The 10,616-nt window shown below is 36.0% G+C and overlaps 1 non-coding gene across 1 annotated transcript; it reads right to left on the bottom strand.

The window, feature by feature from the left end:
• Nucleotides 1–1,425: 1,425 nt before the first annotated feature.
• LOC115831933 lies at nt 1,426–1,529 on the bottom strand. Its single transcript, XR_004027427.1, has one exon. It is a non-coding gene; the product is annotated as a small nucleolar RNA U13 (small nucleolar RNA).
• Between the last annotated feature and the right edge of the window lie 9,087 nt (nt 1,530–10,616).

Raw genomic sequence — 10,616 nt, 5'->3', positions numbered from 1 at the left:
ACAACAACATCTAGTTGGACATGCCCAGGATGTCCCACTAAATCAAAAAACTAAACAGAGCTCACTCACCTCAGCTCATAAGAGTTCAATATGGCAGTGAACTAGTGAGCTCCCTTTGGTTTCTCATTCCTGTCTCAAAAAGTCTAAAGTCTATGTGTGTGTGTGTATATATATATATGTGGGTGTATAGAAATATATGTGTGTGTGTGTGTGTGTGTGTGTGAAGTCACAAATTTGCAAACAACTCAGACCTGCAAAAATCTATCTGGTGTTCCTTGTAAGCCCTCACCCACTAGGAAGTGGTAAGAAAGTACTCAAACACTTCCTAACATTTAGCCCAATACAGTAAGCTAACTAATTCTTTTAGATAATGCTAAGTCTTTGGGGTTATTTGCACATTTTTTCACATTTCACTCTCTCTTTCTTGATTTATCTCTAAGACAGTGTTCCAGAACTGATATTCAGCTGATATTCTATTAACTCTTGTGGAATAGGTGTCTGTTTCAATTATTCAGTACCTTTAATATATTGGTTCTTAAATATTTTTAGTATTACCCTTATGTGTTTGGTATATGGTGGAAAGAGGAAGGGCTCACACAAACTCCTAGTGGTAGAATGAATGAAATAATGCTTGTATCCTCACAGTCATTTTAAATTTTCCTCTGATTCATTTGATCACTGGGTGACTTGCTCATTTCCAAAACGGAAGTTAAAAATTGGTCTCTCCACACTTGGGCATATTCTAATAGTTCACCCTGAGTGACTCAAAATTAGCTCTTCCTGAAGTTGTCTGTCACATCTTCCTTCTGGCAGTAGGACTACTTCAGCTCTTCCCTATGGTAGGTCCACTACAAAGGTGTTTAATAAATCATCACACAAAATAAGTATTTTTAAAAATTCAAATATGTCAGTATTCACATTAGTTCACAAAAGGCTCTTACCCAAGTCCCATCCTCTGGGCACTGTGGGATTCCATTCTTGCTACAGGGGACATTAAGATTGCCTGGAAACTGAAGACTACCTGAGGATCATCCTAAGAAATTACCTCTCTCCGAAGCCCTAAAGAGAAATTTTCCAAGCCCTAATGGAAGACCATATTCCCTTGAAATTTCCTATGCCTGTGTAACAGACTTCCTTTTTTCCAAGTGGAAGCCCAAATGTTCCATAAAACACACATCTGTCAGCTATCCTGTCCTTCTCTATTTCCCATTTTCTTCCTACAACTTTTTAGGATGAAATACATAGGTCTTTATTTACCTTACATTATGGATTGCCTCTTATTAGGAATTCCTAATGTTTTATTTCGTGTAATATATATTCTTTTTTGACATCTTCTTCTTATATTTTGATTGACTAAATTTTCATTTATTTTTAAAATTATATTTATTTCTAATAAATTTGTATATTTTTATTTTTTTTTTTTCAGGTCAGAAGGGTAGTGTGCCCACGTCGTAACAAGGTTCAAGGGTGGCACATCTCACACAACCGTATGAACACCCGATCATCACACTCATGAACTACAAAAGGATCTATTTGTATATTTTTAGAAAAACAAACCAATGGGTTAAAGCTTTCTCTTTTCATGTTATTATCCTTAAGTTTAATAACCTTAATTTAATTGACTTATAGAGTTTCCTGCTATCAACATAAAATACGCATTCTTTTAAAACACACAAAACTTTAAAAGGTAACCATTTGGCCTCAACACAACCCCAATTCCAAAAAATATAAGCTATGCAGATTATGACATTAGTAACAATGCAATAATAATGGTAATTAATAAAAATTGCTAAAAATTCATCTGGTATGCACTTAGAAGTAACTCATGTTAAAGAAACCAACAAAAAATTACAGATAATAATGGAATTCTATCATAGCAAATTTAACTTCTGCATATTCAACTATGCTTACTTATAAGAGAGAAAAAGAGGGGGAGTGAGACATAAATAAATAGAGAAATAGTGTGGGTAATTCTGCCTGCTGTTCCACTCAAAGAGAAGATGCATGTGAAAAGGGACAGTTGTTCTGCTCTATTAGCTCTGCTGTTCTTCGTGATGCAAATATTACACCACAGTGAAAAGGATATGTGTTTTTAAAGATACATCATGATATCTTCCACTTTTGGTAATGACAGAGTAGGAGGTAATTTGGACCTAACCACTAAGTGAAGCCAACAGAAGAGGACTTACTGTGAACCTACTTAAGCTTAGATTACAGGGCTCTTCACTTGCACACTTCCTCCCAAGGCCTTGTATCTAATTTTGCATTCTGTTTCTTAAAGAGGGACCTACAAGTTGGGACAGCTTTGGGCTCCATAAAATAGGACAGCCACTAAAAACAATTAAAAATTTCAAAATGATGGTGAAGAATAACCATGTCAAGATCTAGGAAAATATAGCAATCCAGGTAAGTGGCTGGGCCTTGTAGTGGTAGTTCATGCCTGTAATCCCAGCACTTTGGGAGGCCAAAGTGAGGATCAAGCCTGGGCAACATAGTGACACCTCATCTCTACAAATTTGAAAAATGAGCTGGGCATGGTGGCAGGCACCTGTTGTCCCAGCTACATGAGAGGTTGAGGCAGGAGGATAATTTGAGCCCAGGAGAACAAGGCTGCAGTGAGCTGTGTTCACCACACCACTACACTCGAGCCTGGGTGACAGAGTGAGACTGAGAAAGAAAAAGGAAGGAAGGAAGGAAAGAAGGAAAGAAGGGAGGGAGGGAGGGAGGGAAGGAAGGAAGGAAGGAGAAGAAGAAAAATGAAAGAAAGAAAGAAAGAAAGAGAAGGAAAGAAGAAGGAAGGAAGGAAGGAAGGAAGGAAGGAAGGAAGGAAGGAAGGAAGGAAGGAAACGAAAGAGAAAGAAAAGAAAAAGAAAGGAAGAATGAGGGAGGGAGAAGGAAGGAAGGGAGGGAAAGAAATGAGGGAGGGAGGGAGGAAGGAAGGAGAAGGAAGCAAGGAGGAAAGGAAGGAAGGAAGACGAAAGAAAGAAGAGAAAGAAAGAAAAGAAAGAAAGAAAAAGAGAGAGAAAAAAGAAAAAGAAACAAAGAGGAAAGAAAGAAGGAAAGAAAGAAAGAAAGAAAAAGAAAGAGAGAGAGAGAAAGAAAGGAAGGAGGGAGGGAAGGAAGAGAGAGAAAGACAAAACAAACAAACAGGAGAAATCCAGGTAAGCCTGGTCTTCAGGACTATTTCTGTGCAGGAGATGTGCACAGATCTAGAAGGAACATTGAGAACCTAAGGAGCCCCTCTGACAAACTCTTTGATCTAGAGCAACAGAAGTGGAGTCCAAGCCTTGGCAAGGGAGGATGTCTATGGTAAACAACTCCTGAGGGTCACACACTCAGAGTAAAAATGAACAGAAAGTAATGCACCCTTCTCAAGCACTTCAGTCAACCTCAAAGTCATCTGGGGACACAGAAAACCTTACATCTTGAAGTTAACTTAAGATCACTTGTGGCCGGGCGCCGTGGCTCACGCCTGTAATCCCAGCACTTTGGGAGGCCGAGGCGGGTGGATCACGAGGTCAGGAGATCGAGACCATCCTGGCTAACAGTGAAACCCTGTCTCTACTAAAAATACAAAAAATTAGCCGGGCGAGGTGGTGGGCGCCTGTAGTCCCAGCTACTCGGGAGGCTGAGGCAGGAGAATGGCCTGAACCCTGGGGGGCGGAGCCTGCAGTGAGCCGAGATCGCGCCACTGCACTCCAGCCTGGGCGACAGCGAGACTCTGTCTCAAAAAAAAAAAAAAAAAAAAAAAAAAATCACTTAAGTTTTGCACATGCCCCAAAATACCTGAAAAAACAAAAGAAAATTTCCTCTGAAGGAAATAAACTTTAACTTCAAATTATTTCTACAAATGACTTTTTGAAATAAAACATCCAGCACACAACTAAATATGAGAAAAAAAGACAATATAGGCAAACAATCAACACGATAAAAAAACGAGATAGATCCACAAGCACTCTAGTCAATGGGATTACTAGGAACAGACTGTAAAATAATGATGACTTACTATGCTCTTAGAATTAAAAGTATAATATCCAAATATCCTCTAAGAACTAGAAATTATGAAAAGTGACATAATCTCTTTGAAAAAAACTAGAAATTCTGTGGCTAAAATGCACACAAAAAAGGTAAGAATACTCTGGATAGTATAATGGCAAATAAGACATAAGGAGAGAATTAATGAATGAGAGATTAAAACGAGCTGCCTGTTTTTGGTAAGCAGATGGCTTTCTGGTGATTACAAACCTCACTGGGGGCAAAATGGTCTTCAAGTTTATTTCTTATTATTGCAATTTTATGGAGAAATTAATTGACTCTTGCTCTCTCATTCCTAATCCTAATTTGGGTTTGGAGAAGAACTCTGACAGGGCCATATAATATCAAGCATTCACCCTTTGTCTAATCAACTATGACTAGGAGAGTGATGCATCTTGAAATGTCCCCAAAACATATAGGTTAGAACTTGTATACAACAATTGGAAATGCAGAACTTGGAAATTCAGAAATGCATATAATTTTTTTATGAATAAAACTTTGCCTTACATTTTATTGAAAATTGTAATTAGAAATCTTTAGAATATATTTCACTATCTTTATTAACATTTACTAGAATGTCACTCTTCTTTTGAAATACTGAATATGCTCATTTTTGGTGAGTTTTCTGTTTTCCTACTTAAAGTGGGATCTCCAGGTCGCTTATTGAAGGGATATTCATTTTGCTTCATCTTTCTGTAGCATTTGATAACCTTGACTGCTTTCTTTCATTAGAAACTCTTACATTGGCTTATTTAACACGGTGCTTCCCTCGTTTTCTCCAATATTTCTGACCATTCTCCTGTATTTTTACTGTGTTGCCTCTTCCTCTCCAGTGTAAGTATTGGGATTTTTTAAAAAGCATTGCCCTAGTTTCTTTCCTTATACTCACTCCCCAGGCAATTTCTTCCATGTTGAGAGCCTCCAATGCTACCTATATTTAACGTGTAGTCAGAATCACTCGTTTTGTAAATCTTTGAACCCTCCAACTCAATATATGTAAGATATAAACAACAGGGGAAACTGAACACAGGGCATATGGGAAGTCTCTGAATGATCTTCATAATTTTTCTATAAATCTAAAATGTTTCTTAAAAATAAACTTTATTTCAAAAAGACTTAACAACCAAATTAAAACATTCAATAAATGAATGCAAAAACTGTGGTAAAGGAATGAGTAAAACATTCAGTGCTGGAAAATGGAGAATCAAAATTTTAAAAATTGTAAAGAAAAGGAAATCTAACCCAAGGATTTTATGCTCAGCTAAAGTGGCCTCTGATTTAAAGGCAGAAATGAACTCTTCGCTCTTCTGGAGAAGAAAGATGATGCAACAATATCCACCTTAAAAAATACATAAAAATTTTAAAATTCAGAGAAAAAGGCTATGTTAGTTATCTATTGCCAGATAAGAAATCTCCCCAAAACTTTCAACTTAAAAGAACAAACATTTATTTTTTTCACAATTTCTAAGGGTAAAGAATTTGATGGTGGCTTAGCTGGGTGGTTCTGACTCAGTCTCTCATGAGTCAAGATGTAGGCTACAGCTGGAGTCATAGGAAGACTTGATTGAGGCTGGAGAATCTGCTAGAGGATCATTCACAAAGCTGTTGGCAAAGTACTCAGTTTCCTTGCTGTTATTTGCAAGAGGCCTCCAAAATCCTTCACCAAGTAAATATCTCCTTAGGGCTGCGTGATTGCCTTAATTACACAGCATCTGACTTTCCCCAGAATGAGTAGTGAGAGAGAAGCCACAATGTCATTCGTGTCCTAATCACAGTTGTCACTTTTTTCCACTCTCAAAAAGCAGTAGGGAGGTAAGTTTTGAAGGAAGATATATTTAAAAATTTGTGGATATATTTTAAAACTTCCGTGGAAAGAAGTACCAAGGTATTAATTAATTATATTTACTATTAGAAAATTAATTGGTATCATCTACAAATATTTATTGCAGTCAAGATTTTATTTTAATTCCTAATGGATTTATAGTATTTTTCCCCTTCAATATTATAGATATGTTTTAGGAAGTAACATATCTTGTGGTAAAAGAAAAATTTATATGAAGTCAGCCATTATATAAGCCTCAATTCATTTTCTCTTTTTAGCCAGCATTAAGAACACACCAATGATATCTTACAATATCTTATGCATTCAACACTTTTTTTGAATAACTGAGATATGCTGGTCCTCTCTTCTCCAAGAATATGACATGGAAGTTTTTCAGCAAGAGTATACCAATTCTCCACCAATCTCGGATAAATCTTATGCTGTAATGAGTCACAATCCTGTTACCCATGATTCGGCATGCTTCAGCTGTGTTTCTTCTTTTGTTTGTTTGTTTGGTTTTTTTGAGACAGGCTCTCACTCTGTCACCCAGGCTGGAGTGCAGTGGCGTAATCTTGGCTCACTGCAACCTCCGCCTACCTGGTTCAAGTGGTTCTCCCACCATAGTCTCCCAAGTAACTGGGACTATAGGCACACACCACCATGCCTGGCTAACTTTTGTATTTTTAGTAGAGACTGGATTTCACCATGTTGGCCAGGTTGTTCTCAAACTCCTGATCTCAAGTGATCTGCCTACCTCAGCCTCCCAAAGTGCTGGGATTACAGGCGTGAGCCACTGCACCCGGCCCAGCTGTGTTTCTTGATACTTTCTACCACCATCACACATAGCATCTTCTAGACATATTCCTCAAAAATTTTAGAATGAGAAGGTCCAGATAACTATGTCTGTTACTGTTACTCGTTCTTCAAAAATGAAAGAATGAATGCTAGGATAATATGTACTTGATTCTTACGTTCTATTCCTACACCGTTAACACAAACATCTGATACTTTAGGATGTTGCTCTGCTGATTCTGTCTTCTCGTTTCAATATCAAAATCCCCTTGGTGTTGGGTCATTCCCATCCGAATAAAAATGTTATTATTTCTAACTCTTTTTATCTCAATTTTCTCTCCATTATTGCTCTATTTCTCTACTTCCTTTTACAAAAACAACAACAACAGCAACAACAAAAATTTCTCCAAAGAGATGTCCATTACTTGCCACCACCAAGTTCTTTCCCCTCATTCTCCTTTGAATCTACCATAACTAGAGTTGTGTTCCCATCACTCTGTCAAAAGTAAGGTCATTAATGATGTAAACCTTACTAAATCCGATGAGTGATTCTTACCCCCATCCTCTTGGAGGCATCAATAGCATTTGACTTTTATTGCATGGCATGTTATTGTCCTGGGTTTCTCCTTCCTCACTGGCTGCTCCTTCTTGGTCTCTTTCACTTCTGGTTCTCATCCCCCTGACCATTAAACACTGGAATGCAGCAGGTTTTAGCCCTGAACCTCTTTTCTATGCACATCAATCCATGGAGGAACTCTTCTGTCCCTTAGCTTTATATAATACCTGCAGACTAAAATATCTGAATTTGTATAACTTCAGTATGGAAACCTCTGAACTTCAGATCTGTATATCCAACTATCTATGTGACATCTCCATTTGGATGTTTCATAGCAATACAAGACTGAACCTCTGGTCTCCACCCCTTCCTCCTTCACCAACACACTTTCCACCCAAAAAATAAAAACAAAATCCTGCTCCAACCACGGTCTTTCCTACTTCAGGCCCACAAATGTAGCCATGGTGTTAGACTTGGGGATTACGCATGGGCCCAACAGCACGAACTTGGACTTCTTCTCATTGAGGCTGCATATCTGACTTTGTCAAGAATGGAGTCTAAGTGTTCAGTATGTTATCAACCCTGCAGGAGACCAATCAGCCATTTGGTGACAAGTTGATTTAATCTAACCACATGTTCCCTGGTGGTGCAATTATGTGTTTGGATAAACTAAGGCATAACTAACTCAAAATTCCTTTTGGATCAGGCAGAAGCCACCCTCCAGGGGCCTTTGTCTAAAATCGCACCTGGTTACTCTCAACCTCTTCACTGTCTTGCTTTTGTCTCTCTTTTATTGGTTTCTCCTGGGAGGACTTCCTTACTAAATCACTTGCACATGAATCCCTAGGTGAGGCTCTGCTTCTAAAGAATCCAACCTGAGGGACTATCATTAACACTGGCAAACCCACTGCTCTCCCATTGGCCCTGTCTTCTCAGGGTACAGCTGTAGCCTTGTGCATTAAGCTCCAGCACCAGTAGTACTACGATTTTGTGTAAGAATCTGGAGTCACTGCCACCTGATGCTACAATTCATTTACATTTAGAACTGTCCACGTGAAAGTATTTTGTTCACATTATGTATTTGGTGTCTATAATAAGGAACCCTTGTGCCTTGGCATATTCCATTCAGATCCAGAAGTAGAGACTTGGAGAATGCTTTATTTTCAAAGGTTACATTAATTTATTCTGACATATTCGGTGCAAGATGTCTAAGAAACTTTTACTATAGTTTCTCATAGGGGCCCTAACTATTATGCAGCCAACTTAAAACAGATTTTTAATTTTTATAGTTAAATTTTTAAAGTACAAAGCTAACAACAAGTTTTAGATACTATTGACATCTACCAACAGTCTAAATATAGGTACCAAGAATTTAACTATCTAAAAAGAAATGCTAGTATTGGGTGATTGCTCTGGTTTTTAAGACTTTTAAACAATCACCACATGTCACTCTAAGTTGTACCTTATTTGCTAAAGGAACATTCACATTTCATTCTTCCTAATTCGAACCTTGGTTTAAGAAAAAGCATAATTGGGAACTGAACTGAAATAACTTTGGATTTACTTTTTCAGCTAAACTGTTTTTTTTTCATGTTTTAATTGCTCCCTAATTTCTCTATTATTGCTGCATGTCCTAAAATAAATTTTCCATCTGCTCTTTCCATGTTTGATTGTCATGTTGGTTCTCTTTGAAACTGCTAAACAAGCAGCTTTTCTAATCACAATTTGTGGCTGTGGTGCATTTCAATGCTCAGTCTGCATATAGAAAAGCCACTTGCTGTTAAAAAAATACAAAATAGATTGAATATAACTAGATAATTTCATTTGTGAGTATAGAGTGTACTATGCAGCAGTTTTATTCCTACATTTAGTATTTTCTGGTGAAATGAACAATTTCTGGGGAAAAGTGATTAAAAGAGAACAGCAAACATCTGTGCATCTTTTCTTCAAATTTTTCTCCAACTTTTATCAAACTCTCCAAAGTTTTTGTTCAATTTAAAAAGGAATAGTTCCTGTTTGTGTAAAAAAATGAGTCAAATCCTGTGTTTCATAATTATTAATAGAAAACTTTTTTAAAAACTAAGAAAACATGTTATGTAAATATGTTTCACACTTCTGAGTAATACATTTACATTAAAGTAATTAGAATAACAATAATATATATGAGATTTAATAGTAGAAAAGACTAAAGGATAGTTAAAAGCATAAAGATAATTTATACTGATAAAATTACAGATATAATAATAAAAAAACACATTTCTCAATAGTAAAGTTAATTTTCTATACAAGCTAATGGAAAAATTAGACCCTATGACTCAAGGCATCCATCATCATTGATTGTTAAGCTATTATTTTCACCATTTAAAAGTTAATTATGAATATACTATCATACTCTTAGGACAGTAAATTACTAAATTTGGGAAAGAGGGTTTGGCCACATACTGTATAAGCCTTAAAGATGTCAGTATGTATTAGTGTAGTAAGTTAACCATAAGCAAGTTATTCTAAGGAATAATTTATAACTTATCAGAGATGCATACAAAGACAGACATTAAATGACGTTCATTGCACTGTTATTCACAATAACCACACCACTACAAATAATTTAACTGTCTAATAAAAGGAGACTGGTTTTATAAATAAGGATATATCCATATGGAAAATAATTTAGCAATTAAAAATCATTTTAGAGAAATATTTGATGACCTCCTATAAATGATTATATATATAAAAATGAAGTTATAAAATAACATTCATATGATTATAATTTGTTAATATAAATATAGATATATAAATTAGAAATTATGGCAAAACATACAAAAATGTTAACAGTGATTTTCTCTGTGGCGTGATATTATTGGTAATTTTAATTTTCTTCTTTATATGTATATATTTTCCCAAATTTTACAATAGTAATATTGTTTTTTATAAAGGAAAATTAGAAAGATTTTTCTTTAAGTTTTTTACATTCATAGTGTTAAAACACTGTTTTATACATATATCAAAGAGATGATTGAACACTAGCTTAATTAATCAATAGTATTAGTGTGGAGAGAAAAATGTGGGCATATGGCTTTATGTTCAAGTAAAATATGCTTGGAGGAAGTCAGGAGTTGGTAGTATTGTTTAATTTTTAGAGTAGTTTTTAACAGGAAGAGACTGAGAAACTGTTACCTTTTCACCTCTTATTTTAAACAGAATTATGTGTGTTCAACCTGAAACTATGGGATGATATTTTGTACTCCAGATCTGTCAATCCCCGCTCACCTTTTCAGAACACTAAACCAATAAACTGAATTATTTTTAAGAATAACGAAACAGTGAAAACGCAATCCATAAATTGACTTCTTTGTTCTGCCAATTGACTAAATGACACTTAGTCATCTCTAAGTGCCTGGGGAAAATAAAAGG

Source organism: Nomascus leucogenys, chromosome 2, assembly GCF_006542625.1.
Source record: "Nomascus leucogenys isolate Asia chromosome 2, Asia_NLE_v1, whole genome shotgun sequence".
NCBI classification, from domain to species: domain Eukaryota; kingdom Metazoa; phylum Chordata; class Mammalia; order Primates; family Hylobatidae; genus Nomascus; species Nomascus leucogenys.
The sequence above is the reverse complement of the archived record's forward strand: the minus strand, read 5'-3'. Positions and strand labels throughout refer to the sequence as shown.